Source organism: Stegodyphus dumicola, chromosome 2 (genome assembly GCF_044657685.1).
Source record: "Stegodyphus dumicola isolate Sdum_Otavi_A_Nest chromosome 2, ASM4465768v1".
NCBI classification, from domain to species: domain Eukaryota; kingdom Metazoa; phylum Arthropoda; class Arachnida; order Araneae; family Eresidae; genus Stegodyphus; species Stegodyphus dumicola.
In genome coordinates this window covers 122,185,459-122,201,168 of record NC_140769.1, presented here as the reverse complement: position 1 = coordinate 122,201,168, position 15,710 = coordinate 122,185,459, and the positions used below count along the sequence as shown (strand labels likewise).

The following is a 15,710-nucleotide window of genomic DNA, read 5'->3' as shown; positions in this document are numbered from 1 at the left end:
GGAAAAGAAAATTAATAAAAAACGGAAACTCGTAATTGGAGTTTTATAAGTGATATATATTTCCAAGAGATACTGCGTTCGAAGCATTTTTTGTGAATAAAATATTACATCATAAATTATCAATGTATTATAAATTACATAAATTATATGGTTTGGAAGTTAATTTATTTATATATATATATATAGCTAAGAAAGAAAATAACATTTTAAAATACTGAAACTGCATATATTGCTCTAATAGCTCCAGAACGATTTCAATAACGAATTAAAAGCGTTAAGTAGTAAACGCTTTGGAATAAAAATTTCTGGCAAAAATTTATTATTTCAAATAAATACCTACATAAAACTATTTATAAATTAGTTATCTTTCAAAATGTTGCATGTAAACAAACTGTGCATTGAAGGATATAGTTTTTCGCTTTCCAAAGACAAATATTCTTATTACATATAAAACAAAATGTGAAATACATGGTATTGAAAGTCCTCAACACAAAATAAACAATATTATTAATTGGAAAGAGAAAAACTTTCAGTCATTACTAATACATGGAAGGAAGACTCCAGACGAATGTCCAAAGAAGATCCGTACAGTTTCTAATGTTTCTAAATTAAAATCATTGATAAGAGAAAATCCGCCGACGTAGAAATTGATTGCGGATTTTAAACTACATCCAAAGGAACAGTAAACAAAACAATAAACCAAGATGTCGAACTTAAAAAATCTGATGTGGACTCCACAATGACTTCCTTGTACGACCTATTTTTAAATTACACACAGATTTTGCTACATCTTATTGAAACTGATTTCCCTGAATTATTATTACTTAATTAACCAATCCCTTAAGACAACTTGAAAAGGACATCAAAAATTGCAGATATTTAAATTTAATATTCCGGTCATATTTTAAGAGTCCAAATTCTTATAATTTTAGTTTATAAGGAGAATAAAACTTTCATAAATCCAAGTACAGAAACCGGGAGACTGCATTAAAAGTTAGATTTAGTTATTTGTCGAAAATATGTATATTTTTTTTAATTGGACATTACCAAAACATGAATATTTTCGTCTGCCAGAAAATGGGTATTCTTGTCCTTTCAAACATTTCTGTAATTCGAAGTATATGACTACGACTAACCAGATCGTATATATACATATGGCACTAGAATATTTTTGTAACAACTATGAATAATTTATTTCCCTGTGGCTTGAAATATGTGCAAAAAATTAAAGCAATATATTAAAACAATAACAGGTATAAAACATCAAGGACATTTCAATATTTTAATCAAGAAATTGCCTTTTTTATAACAATTTTGGGAACTTGGCATTTCGGAACCAAATTGGCCGATTGGAGAGAAACCCTTGTAAAAGGCTCTGTTCTTTTAATAAGTTTCACTGCATAGTTGATTCGATACCCTCGGCTTCCGTGGGATATCTCTACAGCAGAATTAATTTGATCGTTAATGTCTACTTTATAAGAAATCGATAAAATGTGTGTGGTCTAGAAGAATTCTTTTCAAAATATCAGTCGTGCACGAGGACTTTGTTTTGCGCTCTCTCTAAAATTATAATAATTTTGTTTAGTTTATTTTCGGTTATTTTTACATGATAACGTTACTCATTTCTGATTCGTGTGAATATTTTTCGCAGCTTGTTTATGTGTTAATCATAAAATAGCTGCAAAGTAATAAAAATATTCAAATATCATTATCATGATTTAAATCAGCATGTAATCGAAGGAAAAAGGATGCAGTACAAGGTTCGTTAGATATTATTTTGCATTCTTTTATCATCTTCCTTTGCTTAAAAAGACTTCATATAATGGCAGATAAATCTGAATTTACACGAATGATTTCCTTACACATACAGTACTTTTGAAGTCAAAAAATAGTTCTGTTTAAGATAAAATACTCTGCATCCAGGGTTTCAGTAACACTGAAGAATAAATGTAATTATTACGATTGAGACACTGTTTCTTTAAGGTAAACATGAATGCTCTGCAGATGATTAAGATGGAAAGTGCAGTATTTGTTACATTTCGTATGATCTTCAAAGAAAATGCAAGAAAAAATAATTTCATAATAGAAATAGAATTTCATAATAGAAAATAAAACGTTTCTAGCTCGGTGTGTTATTTTTTAACCTAAAATTAAGCATAACACTACGTGCTACTCATAAAGATGGGTAAACCCATACATGATGACGCTATGAAGTTCCAGTTAATATAATGAATGCCCTTGACAACTAGAACCTTGGGAAGAATCTAGCGGCTATTCGTTGGTTTTCTTACAACTATCAAGACAAAGTCCAAGGACGGATTAAAATACCTTTTTATGCACTCACAGAATAAATATTTGACAATTGGCCTCTCTAGGGCTTACAGGAAATCCTCCATTTGGGCTTTAACTTAAGAGGAGAAAATAAGGAACTAAACTAATTCTAATTAAAACACAGCTGAAGCTGTGCAAAAATAACTAACCGAGTTGACCTGTAATTAAACCTCACCGGCATTTGCATTCACGTAAGACTAGGCCGGAATGTAGTAAGATAGGCTTAAAGCAACGACGTGGCCCGAAGGCAGAAAATGCTCTACTGAGAACTTCTGAGCTATTCTACGGAAGTGACTGAACTTCCCATTAAATACTGGTTTTACCCCATTTACATAAAACGCAAAACTCAAATCTCATTTTGGCAGGGATTTGTGGGTGGGAAAGGAGAATGTAAAGGAAAGGGTTTCATTAAAAGTACTCGAAAGCGCGACTTAGGATATATATTAGATTTATATATAGCGCTATTCTAACATAGGTATTTTGACACGAAGTCGGATTTTTTCTGAAATAACATACCAATTTTTTTTTACATATATCGATTCTACGACTCAAATTGCGAATAAATATAAAATTTTGTGAAATTTGGAGCGAAATTTACGAAGAAATTCACAAATTTATGTTTGCACTTTTTTTCCAGTTTGCGCCAAGAATAGTTCATTTGGCGAACTTCTTAATATATGGTAACCTAGTTTCCTTTCCCATGAGAGGGGAAAAAGTCACAATCGTTCCTTTTTTCCAAATAATATTCTTTATATTATATTTTTAATCATAATTGTTATTATTTTAGGTAATTTTTTCTTTTCGAATTTCATTTTAATTGTTTAAGTTGCGTGATTTTTTTCGAATAATTGTTTTAAAAATTTGTATTTACCTATTCGATCTACGTAAATAAAAGTGCAGCGTTTATTTATTATTTTTTTTTTCAAATAGTTTTCTTTATATATATTTTTGGTCATAGTTCTTATTTTAGGTAATTTTTAAATTTTTATACTTTTATTTTAATTGTTTGTGTTGCATTGTCTCTTCAGGTAATTGTTTTAAAATTTTCTATTTATTCCTTCGAACTCAGAATTTTAAATATATTTATTAATATAAATTTTCCAGAATTTGATTTTATTTATTTGAATTGCGTTTCTTTCGGAAGAATACTTTGTCACCCAGACTACGATGCGTTTGAAATTGCATATAGTAAAAAAGAAAATATAGTAAAGCACAGTTAACACGCCTTTAAATGTTCCGTTCAGAAAAGATATATATAAATAAAAGAAATGTATAACCGACATTTTAACTTAGGATGACTTGCATACATTGCTTTAAACAGTCTTATCATTGTGCCCATTGCTTTACACATATTTATCCTACATTTGGTTTCTTAAAATGTTATTAATATTTTAGTCAAATATTTTATTTTTGAAATCGCAAGAATCAAATATCATAAGATTAAAAGGCTTTAAATTTAAAAAAAATACAAATACTAAATTTTACGCAAAAAATTATTTTTTTCTTCTATTTTTCTTCAGACAATCTACTTTATTCTTGCTCTCTTTCTTTAGGCATTCTGCAAGTATATTAAAAAGCATCCAACTTTTCGAAATATCTTGGTATTTCTGACAATCATTTTAAATAAAGTTATCGCCCTCCATTTCATAAAGTCCCGCAAACGGCCGAGCGGTAAAGTCGTTGAACATTGGTAGTTCACTCCGAGGTTCGAATTCCGATAAAAGGGCTGGTTGCATGGGCTTTTTCGTGTATTTTCTCATGTGTACTGCGTATGCCAGCTGGTTTCCCTTAGAAAGTTCCTCACGAAGGCACCCCTCCTTTTAGGCAGATATCCCTGTATTGCCGTAACTTAATAATCCAATTCAATGCATTTCATCAGTATTTGGTCAGAGTCTTTATCAGTCTTTAGAAGCTAAACATTTTGAATGTATGAGATGAAAGGAAAGACTAGTTTCATCAAGAGGTTTTGGTTTAATTAATTATGACAAACCACACTAGGGCTATCTGCCTAAAAGAAGGAATGCCTTCGTGGATGACTTTCTAAGGGAAACTGCCTCGCATACACGTTACACATGGGGAAAACCATAAAAACACCCATGCAGCCAGCCCGTTCGCGGGACTCGAAGCTCGGACCGAACTACCAGTGTTCAGCGACTTTACCGCTTGCCCGCTGTTTCATCAGAAGAAAAAAAAGCATCTTTAGGTTAAATTCACATACATCACTGGATAAACTCTTGAATCTTCAAATTATTCGACTGAGAAAATCATGGGATTCTACATTTATGATACGATATGATGTTCTCTAACGTAATCTTAATTTATACAACCATATAGTCTAAAACCAGTCGCTCTTCATAAACCATATCAGCAATGATATCGTTTCTGTCTTTTCTGTTAACCACAAGCTCAATTGATGGCATTTGCTGGTGCACACGTCGAAGTGTTTTCTCTTTGAACACCTAAATTCTTTGAAGTATCCTGAAAGTATGTTCAAATGCGTCCAACTTTTTGAAACATCTTGGTATGTCTGACTGCCAATTTTCCCTGCAAATTTTTGCTTACTTTTCTCCCTAATTTTCTTCTTTCCTTTTACAGTTATTTTCTGTGCTCACACAAGAAAATTAAGATTTTTCGATTGCTAGACTTCCATAAATTTTGTATTCTTGTCAATTTTTTTAAAATATCAATTACATGAATTGCGTTTCCACTGAAGACAGCTTTTCATTTTCTAGTCATTTTACTATAAATAAAGTTTAAAGCGAAGTCCAAAGGATAAATATTTTAATTAAAAGATTTTTGCTAAATGACAAAGAAATAAAGCAGTCCAGGAGGGTTTATTCTGTACCACCGGGTAACCCGATTATTATATCCGCTGAAACAATCTAAATGATATTAAAGATCATGTTTTTTATACAATACAAATATTAGCTTAAGATATTAATTAAGAAATATTAATAATTAAAATTTTAATTATTTAAATTAAAATATTAATTAAGAAATTATTCCTAAGAGGATTAATATGAAAGATTATATTTATATATATATATTTTTAAAGTTGGGACCTGAACCAAACTGTCATACTTTTAAAGTTTAATTTACATGGTGGTTATAATTAAAGTTCGACTTTGAAATGGTCATAAAAGGAAAACTACCGGACAAAATGTTATCAAACTTGGGAATTGTTTAAAGGAGGTTATAAGAATTTATTTTCCGCGAAAAAAAAAAAAAAAAAAAAAGAGTTCAAAAACTCACCACCAGGGAAAAAATGGCACTGTATGCAGTGCCATTTTATTGAATGAAATAAGACATGAAAACATCTGTTTAAAATGTGTTTAATAGTTTCCGAAACGTGTTACAAAGCATGTTCAATGTGGCTTCCCGCATTTTCCGAAAGCAAGTTAAATCCTGTAACTGCATTCTCAAAACCAGCTCTTAGCATATCAGGAGGAATGTTACGTACATGTCGGTGTATCACATTTTTCATTTCTGCCAAATTGTTTAGATTATCACCATAAAGTGCTTTTGAGATAACCCCATAGCCAAAAGTCACAGAGGTTGAGGTCTGGTGGGAAGAGGGTCAGTGTCGGCTTATAAGACGTTCATTCGTGAAATGTTGCCTAAGTAACTGCGCGACACACGTGAGGTGGGGCGCAGCCCTGCATAAAAATCGTAGTATCTAAAATGCCACGTTACTGCAGTGCATGTATCACGAAACATTTTAACATTGACTCTAAGTAAGCTGCTATCACAGTGGTCCAGCTGTCGACTGCTCTTCAGAGAAAAATAAAAATGGTTCAGTTATAAAACTAGCTGTCATTCAACACCAAACAGTGTGAAATGACTGCTACGCAATCGAATGCAGTAGGAGTATGCAATGGAACTAGATAAATAACATGAGAGATTTCTTTGGCCCAAATCAATTAAGAGCATTTTGAATCAGTATCCTCATGTTTTAGGGCCGAATTCAGGCTTCAAAAATTACAAATTAGCGATGCGAAGGAAAACGATTTCCAGATTGTATGCACTTGTGCGAGAGTGATTTGCGATCTCACATTTTCTAACGCCTTCGAGCCGGGCAGCGAAAATGCGCGCTTATCGCGGAGGCCGGCAGTGTCTTCCGCGAGCGTCTCTCCAGGGCCGCGGCTTTTTTGCTACTAGCCTAAATCCATGAAATTTCCGAAGTATCAATGCATTGTTTAATAATGCTGTATAGAGTATTTAAACGGCTTATGCTTTATAGATATTTTTATATATATACTTTAATTACCTTATTTCTTGTTTAAATGCATATTTTACACATTTTATTTTAATTACTCACCATTTTATGACTTTTAACATTATACATCTGAAAACTAAATATATTACTTAAAATTCTCTTTTCGTATGAAAAATTTTAAAACAGGGATCTACACACAGTCCTACGTTACATTCCTTGAACTCGTAATAACTCATTTGCCGTTTTGGAGGATTTTTCCGGGAATGTGAACAAACGAAGCACCGTCGTCTCATTTTCTTATCAGTCTCTTCTGAACAAAGTTTTGGAAAATGTCTTTCAGTTAATCTTTCAGAATCAATATCAGAATATCAGAATTTCAGAATCAATATCTGAAATATTTTGCATCATTTCTGCTATTTCATGCTTTGTTAAACATTTTCGACGCTTCGACATTGAAGCGGTAAAAACAGAAAGAATTCATGTCTAACAAGATCTAATTATTTTCTAAAAACTGAACTGTAAACCGAAATACTCAACGCTTTAGTGCATATAAAACTTCTACTTACAATAAACAACTACCACGTGCGAATAAAGTGCGATTTAAAGAGACGTCATAAATCACGCCATTCTGAAACATTTAGTTCCCCGTTTGTTTATATAATCAAAAACACGTGTATGTGAGTCATGCTTCTCTCATTTCGAGTATAATGTCTAATGTACATGTATCTGAAATCATATGGGCATACAGTGCCATCTTGTGGCAGAAATTATAGTTTGAAAAACGTTCCAAGGTACTGGCACAGATACGTGACTTTCGGTAGAAAACGCAACAATGCTCTGGCACGCCTGCGTGTCGGCCGGTAGATAAGTGTGTTCGTTGCTGGCACGTATACGTGACAGTCGGCGCGAAGGGGCTAATCGCTAATTCGTGGTTTTGACGGACGAATTTCTCACTTAGACGGATAGCGCACTCGACGTTTATCGAATTTAACGCCTTTAAATGGTAATTTGCTTACCTCAAATTTTCTTAATGGCATACAACACATTAAACCCGTGTAACAAAAGGTTAAGTTAGATTCCGACCCATATTTCGTTTAACAATATTGCATACAGCGTCATTTCCCCCCTTGTGGTGAGGTTTTGAACTTCCTTTTTTTGGCGGAAAATAAATTCCCATGACCTCCTTTACATGATTACCAAGTTTGATAACATTTTATCCAGTAGTTTTCCTTTTATGACCGTTTCAATGTGGAACTTTAATTATAACCACTCTGTATATTATTAAATTTTAATTTGAAGCTATGCGTTATATATATACCATGAGTAAAATTTTCGGTTTATGGAAAATAAAGAATGGAAGCAAATATACTTAAGATAATGGACCAAAACTGAAAACAATTTCCCCTTCCTCCGAAAATAAAATATTGAAACTTCGACCTTGAATTTATCGGGTTATCGAAATATTTAATTTTACTTATCTTCTAAGTCATAATTCGACAACAATTCCGAATTACTTAAGCTAAAGTAAAAGATTTAGTAGATATTCACTGTATGTTAATAAAGTAATCAGAGTGTAATAAAAATAGATTATAGAATTTACGCTGATGCAACTTTTTGTCTGACTGCACAACATGTAATAGGCTTATAGAGATCTGTTTTTGACATGCTTCTAAAAGTAGATGTCATACTCCTTTTGTGTCTTCAATGTCAAAAAACTTTCCTTTTAGAGGATTTTTAGTTTTTGGGAAAGAAAAAAAATCACAAGAAGACAAACAGGAACATGCAGGACGATTGAGTACACATACTTATTTTCGGAACACAAGCGGTTCTCCGACTGGTTACTCAATAATGAAAAGATGCATTGTTATGCAATACAAAACATTTGGAATACGTTTCCTGACTGAAAACGTAAGATTAAAAGTCATCTGCTTAATTCATAGCCATTTACAAGTAAACTGCTCGGGCAATTGCAGAATCGTTTTGATCCTGAGCTTGTAAGACAAACCTAATATCACTGTATTTAAACACTTCTTTAATCTTCCGAGAACGTTCCTTCTTTAGCTCACATTCCAAGAATATTAAGTGAATACAATTATTGCAAAAGAAATTGAATATTTATTTCCACTACGGCTTGGTAGTTTATTTACTAACGAGTTAACAAAACTTAAATTCTGCTTTTTGTGTATAAGAATACAACAATATTTTAAATATTTACAAATAAAATATTAAATTGGAGATTTAATTGGAGCCTCACGAGTTGCCTAGCATTTGAAGATTGTTGGTTACTAATTGTTTGTTGCGAAGTCTAACTCAGGCTGCATGGTTGGTTTTCGTAGTTTCTAAGTTCTTTTTACAAAGGTTCTCTATGAATGCATCTTAATCAAATAGCTCCCATGTTCTTTCTATGTTCAAATAACCAACTAACCTAGTTTAAGCGCGATTTCCAAGTGAACTTACTAGCAGAACCCGAATACTCATTAAAAATCATATAGCTTGCCAATCGGGAGTAACATGAAAGATACGCCGCCAATAATTGAATTGCTGTTACGGTACGCTGTTTCTAAACTTAGATGGTCATTCCTTAATTAAATATAATTGATTTGTAACTTCTACTAGATCTGACGGGAAGGATTGAAGTGTAAATAAATAATATCGCGTGCAATCTTGATTAAAATAAAATTAAAAATATTTGCATAGAAAAATGTTTACATTCAGATAGAAAATTTTTTGAAATATTTGCAATTACTTTATAAGAAAGATTTATTAATAACCGTAATAATTACTTATTATATTACTGATAATTAGGATTCAGTTTTTGACAATTACATTCTGAATTAAAATTTTAATGATATAATGAAAATACGCTATGCACAAAAATACATTTTAGGATAAAAAATGAGTTGATTTTTAATGTTTTAAAAATTCTTAAATTCATTTATTAAACGTTGTATCCTCGTTGTTAATTGAATCCAGAATACTGGGTGTCGTTTATATAATTATTCTTACTTGTCCATAGAGCCTGCTGACTTATCCAAGCCATTAAGTAGCTGCAGATCATTTCTACATAACCATTGAACTTCCATTAATTCAGTCTCTAGAGGTTTGTATGTTTATATCATAAGTTGACTTTCATAAAAATGATTATTCTAAATCTTATGTTTCTATAAAAATATACCATGCTTTAAAAATATGGATGATAGTATAAGCCGCTATTTCAGTCACTTCATAAGCAGCAGTTTGTTTAGAAATAAATTATGCAGTTAATGTCATAAAATATTTTCATGAAATCCAAATAAACATCAAACGAAAATTCTCACATTTAGACAATTCGATTTAAACGAAGTAAAGTAGCAGACGATAAAACGCCGAAGGTAAAAATTTACTCTTATTTTTTTTTTTTAAACAAATCTGACGTATACACCACATGACTTCCTTGTACGCAATATTAAATTATACGCATTTTTCCTGCATTTCATTTAAACTTATTGGATTGAATTAAATCTACTTCGCTGACAGCGCATAAACCACAATAAAATAAATGCATTCTTTAAAATTCACTCTAGTATTTTTTTACCATAGCGACGCTCTGGCGCTAGATTCACTTAACAGTATTATATTTCGTTCATATTATAACTCATAATGCACACAATTTATATCATCTAAAGAATAGAATTATCTAATCGTTGCCACATGTTCTATTCAAATACTATAATAAAGCTAGATCGATGTGTAAAAGAAATTAAGCAAGCAAAACAAAAAAGAAACAGTTTTTCACAGACGATTGAGTATTTCTCATTCAATTAATTCAGTTCTCACTTCGCGACAAGGCAAAAATACATAAAAACTCAAAATATCTGTATTAAAAATTACGAACAAAATCTTAAACACTTATTTCCTCGAAAAAATTCCAGAAAGGATTAAGCATGATTTAATTGGCAATAATAAATGAAGGCGTTATCTTTGTTGTTGCGAAGATAAGTTTCTCTAGATTGGCAAGAAATCCACTAGTATGTTGTTTCAACTGTAAACAATCAATGGCCGCGATAAAAAAAGGCTTAGCGGCACTTAAACAACTTTAAAATTGTTGATAATTCTAAAAATATTGCATACAGATTTCTAAAGGCATAAAAACCTTAACCGGAAGATAAAAACAACAAAATTCAATCATTTTTAAAGCAAAAAATGTACAATTTACAAACATATAAGAGTTAAAAAAAAAAAAAGGAAGTATAAAAGGACGAAAGAGAGAAATTAAAAAAAAATAGTTAAAAATTTGAATAATATCATCTATCATTTAAAAAAAATAGCTTTTCATATAGTATTAATAAATATATTTATTACGCATCATTGAGGGAAAAAATTTCATATAATTAATTCTCCGTAAAATTTTACTTGAAATTTAAGGTTAAAAATGGCTGTAGCAATTCACTGTAACAAAAGTCCATAAACCACATTTGGCGTTATTATCGCACAAAAAAATTATGCCAAAGTTCAAAACGCGAAAATATGTAAATTCGTATATATCTTTAAAAATTTTGAATAAAAAAGTCTATTTTTTTGCAGATATGATTAAAAAGACACCTACTTTAAGATGATGGTACAACTTTTAAAGGTTATAATTCAGAATTTTTTTTGCGAAATTTATAAAAATTATTTAAAAATAGAAATTAAAAAAATAAAACACAAAAAATGGGTAAATTTTATTTGGAATGAACCTAAATTTCGAAATGTGAAAGGAAAAATAATAAAGTTTAATAAAAAAGAGATATTAATAAATGTTTGCCAAATTCAATTAACATTGAGGAGCTAAAATTTTGAGAGCTAATATTTTAAAAAGTACTCGTACGATTTTTAAAAAACGTGGTATTCTGACATAATTTGAGTCGTAGAATTGAAAAATGGAAAACAAAATTGGTATGTTATTTCAGAAAATGTCCGATTTTGTGTCAAAATATCTATGTTAGAATAGTGCTATATATAAATCTAATATCTATCCTAAGTCGCGCTTTCGAGAGATGAAAAACGCAGTTTGAATTTTGTCAATCGGCCCAGTAGAACGGGAGATATAGCATTTCCCCCCCTTTTTTTTTTGTTTTTTTTTGTTTTGAGCATTGTACCTATTAGAAAATTAAAATAACTCTTACCAAGCAAATTATTTTAAATGGATGCACTGATGAACTAAGTTTAAAGTAATTATCTAAAATATTTTCTCGAGAACTGGAAATAAATGTACTGAAGAAGAACATTCCTTCACATTTCTGGATTTTATAGGTAAAGCATTCTTACTTTTTAGAGCTGAAATGTTTTCCATATAGTTTCTCAGCAGCAATTAAAATCATATCACATAAATTAAGTGCACCAATGGCATCATCTGTTCTGCTAATGGACCTGTTGTATCAATTAGCACAGTATTAAATGGCTTATAAGAAAAGTGCACCAATTTTATGTTCCGTATAATGAATGACTACTGCTTCTACAGTGCAAAAATTCAATTCTTAAAAAGCATAAGAATGTTATGCAAACTAAACTGCGTTGAATTGTGGCAAAACGACTTTAAAGATATATTAGAAATGTTTTCATTTTTATGGAGGGCAGCTGTAGACCCTTATACTGAATAAGACAGATTTTTTTATGAGATACTTAAAAAATCGTGCTCATTTGCATTTTTAATGTGTAAAAAACTATGCTATTATGTTTTAGACTTGGGTAACGTATATTATATATACACCTTATATATAAAATAATTTCTGTTGAATTAAATGCAATAGTTTCCTTTGAAATAATTTTTAGCTGCTGTTTCATTACACATTTTCATTCAGGGTGTATTTATTTCATTCAGAGAATTTATTTATCCCTACCATTCTATAAAAATTTCAATAAAATTATGCATGATGGAAAATATTTTTTTACATTCATAGAAAGAACAATAAACTTCGTATTAATTAAAATAATTTTGAAGATTTCCTCGTGTTTCTCATATAGTACTTAGCATTATTATTTGATAATATTAAATGTTTAGTTATAATAAATTTAATAACCTAACGTGTCATTTCGTATCTTTGTCAAAAAGGGGAAGGGACTGAAAGAATAAATTTATTTATTTATTCGATAAAAGTTTAATAAAATTTATTCTTATCACAAGAAATATAACAGAACGCTGGATTGTTCCTCAGAGATATTTGTACAATATCCCAATATCACGCAATATAAACAGTAGCTATACTATAAACTACTAAAAACGTTAAAATACAGCGCAATGAAAAGAGGAAGCTTATCCGATCTCTCGCTGAATTCTAAACAATAACAGCAGTGCCTATCTAAACAACTGAGCTGAGATGTTTTCTCTCTGGGGGCGTTTTAAATCGGCCCTGCGAGATAGTTCTAGTAATCTCTGGCAAGCAAAAAGAGTAAAACTTACTGTTACAGTTAACATAGTAGTCAATTACATTTATTCGGATTAAATACAAATTACCGAGATAAACTTTTATTCAATATTAAATGCACAGTGCTTTTGTATTTTTACTTTTCCGCCCTAGTCTTATCTTAAAATTTGTCTCTCGCTGCACTGCATGGAGAATTAAAACACAATTAATTATAATTCTATTAAAATATGTAACTAAATACAAAATTCGTAATAATTCAAAACATACTGATAAATTTATTTATTTATTTTTAATTTTTGCCAATTTTAAAGCAATGTATTATCAGAAAATATAGCATATATATATTGAATTCCTTAACAGCCAGCAAACTCTTTTTTAAGTTCCAAAATAAATTAAATTTCAAATAAATAAATTTCTAATAATATAAATAAATAATTATGTTCCAAAATAAATAAATGTGTAAGGTTTTTATTTACAAGGCAATTTTATACACAAATTTCTTTAATTTTAAGAACCTTTCCACACATATCTATAATATTTAACAATGCTTCGTCATTATCATAAAATCTTGCTTATTTTTATATTAACCCGATTATGAAGAAATAGTAATGTGGGACGTAATGTTACAAAAATGTAACTAATTTGCAAGAATATACAAGACTGTGTATAGAAACTCAACCGCTAGAAGTAAACATCAGGACAAAGTAATGAATTTCTCATGAAATAATTAAATATAAATCCACAGTATATCATAGAAAATAACCATTTATTTCCCAATACTTGCGGTTATATTTCTGAAATATGCCCAAACGCAGTACACTGAGTGTGAACGGAGGAAACTTACGCACTCCATTTGTGTCTTTGTCAGTGTTCAAATTTCTCCTGAAACTTTTCAACTGCTGCCAAGAATCTCGATATCAAAAAGTATCAAAGCCTAAGTATTCAATTGATTGGTATTTGGAACCTGTTATGTAGGTGTAAAAGAGAACATTTCAAAGGCCGCAAGAGCTGCTTTTCAAAACGTGGACAAAAGATGTAATGGTGGCATATCCCTGTCGTGCGGAAAGTATCGGTCAAAAGCATTTGCTATCATCGCTCACTAAGCTGTTAAGTGCAGAATCTTAAGAGGGATCATATATAAATGTAAGATTTATTGGACTTAGGAACTGTGCTTTCAGTATATGTGCATTACAATAAACGTTATATGAACAGAAATAATTTTATTCATCATTGAGTAACATTTCAAGGTCGAAAATAGTGGAACGCTTGAAACTTCAGAAGACTTTAAGGTTTCAAATCATGCACTTTTGCTGGCAATCTGCTATTATCCATTAGCCGACCGCTACGCTGGCAGCGAATATATTAAACGCATAACGCGATAATTGAATAAATCAAAATAAATAGTAATAAATAAAAGAAAAATCTGAAAGGTTTCAGATTTTAAGTTACGTCCAGAGGGGCGTTTTTTTAATATTCTGTAATTTTTTAACATTTTTAACAAGCTTTATTTATTAAATAGCACGTTCTTTGCACTTAAACCATAAAATTCAGTTCGAAAGCAATATCGCAAAATAGTTTTAAATTGAGCACCTCTTTAAAATTTCCGATACAGAGTCTCGCGTGCTGGCGATAAAATGTTTTTTTTTCTGTGCAACGTTGCCATGGCTCGCCTTGAAACCTTTAAATTTGTTAATTAAAAATCGTTTTAAAGTTTTACATAATACGAAATCGATAATAAAACAAATTACAAATTTCAAATTTGGTCTTGCACATGCCCATATTTGCAGTAGGATTACGTCATTCAAAATTCGATGGCTCTCCCTTTACTTTATCACAATGCGAGAAATATACGTACATTGATGCAGATTTTTTCATAATTTAATTTCTTCAAATATAATGCTGGACTCTCACATTTGGTGGCAACAGTTTGAAAAGTGAAACGGACATTTATAGTGAGCGAACGCAAAATATCAAAATGAAAACAAAGCCCCATTGGACTAATAAACACATAAAGTCCTAGTCGAAATTACATGATCTATAGAGAACTACCTGTTTTGAACAGCATTGATGAGAGTTCACATCCTGAGCATTAGTCACGAATTTGATCTATACACAAATTATTATTAAGGATTCATATTTGGAAAAATCAAAAATCAAAACCAAAATATATACTTAAGGAATAATATTCGATGTCATCAATTTAATCTGGTTAAATACATAATTGAAGGGTCTGATATTGCCGCATACAAGTAATCATGTCTGGAAACTATTATTTGGTTATTTGATGAGGATCAGAGGAGACCGTCAAAAACTGTTGATTTTCTTCAGAGATTTGAATGTTTCCAAAACATCTGAAGTTATTAATTTTGCTGGTCAGCGGCTTCTGAAAATTACTACAATAATTACTTATCATAGTTGGGAAGAAGATATCGCTGCGAAACCCTACAGACATATATTGCCCTACAGACACTTCTCCTTGAATAAGCAGATCTACTACCTATGCAAGTATTCACGAGCATTGTCTTTGTGAGAGTAAATAACTGCTTTACATTTCGCGCCGAAGGCATTTACGTACAGTTAATATAGTTATTTACTTTAGGGAAAGCCTACAACATGTTACTTTCTATCGGATATCTATAAAAAACGGTTGCAGGCCAAAATATCTCGGCAATTTATCATGAAAGAAAATGTCGCGGACAAAATAAACGCAAGGCCAAAACGTTGTCATACAAAACGTCATGGGAGAAAAGAAAGCAAGCAGAAAACATTGCATTTCTAAA

At 30.9% G+C, this 15,710-nt stretch overlaps 1 protein-coding gene and 1 long non-coding RNA gene across 5 annotated transcripts in view; one reads left to right on the top strand and one right to left on the bottom strand.

The window, feature by feature from the left end:
* The window catches only part of LOC118181399 (lachesin-like), a 1,014,793-nt gene that overhangs the window by 506,644 nt on the left and 492,439 nt on the right, over positions 1-15,710 (bottom strand). The window lies entirely within an intron of this gene.
* LOC118197960 (uncharacterized) overlaps positions 1-15,710 on the top strand; it is a 414,567-nt gene that overhangs the window by 237,620 nt on the left and 161,237 nt on the right. For 2 of the 3 annotated variants that reach the window (XR_015039555.1, XR_015039554.1), the window contains exon 2: positions 9,564-9,647. The exons of the other annotated variant lie outside the window; for it this stretch is intronic. This is a non-coding gene — a long non-coding RNA (uncharacterized LOC118197960). The remainder of the gene's footprint in view (positions 1-9,563; positions 9,648-15,710) is intronic. 3 annotated transcript variants of the gene reach the window in all.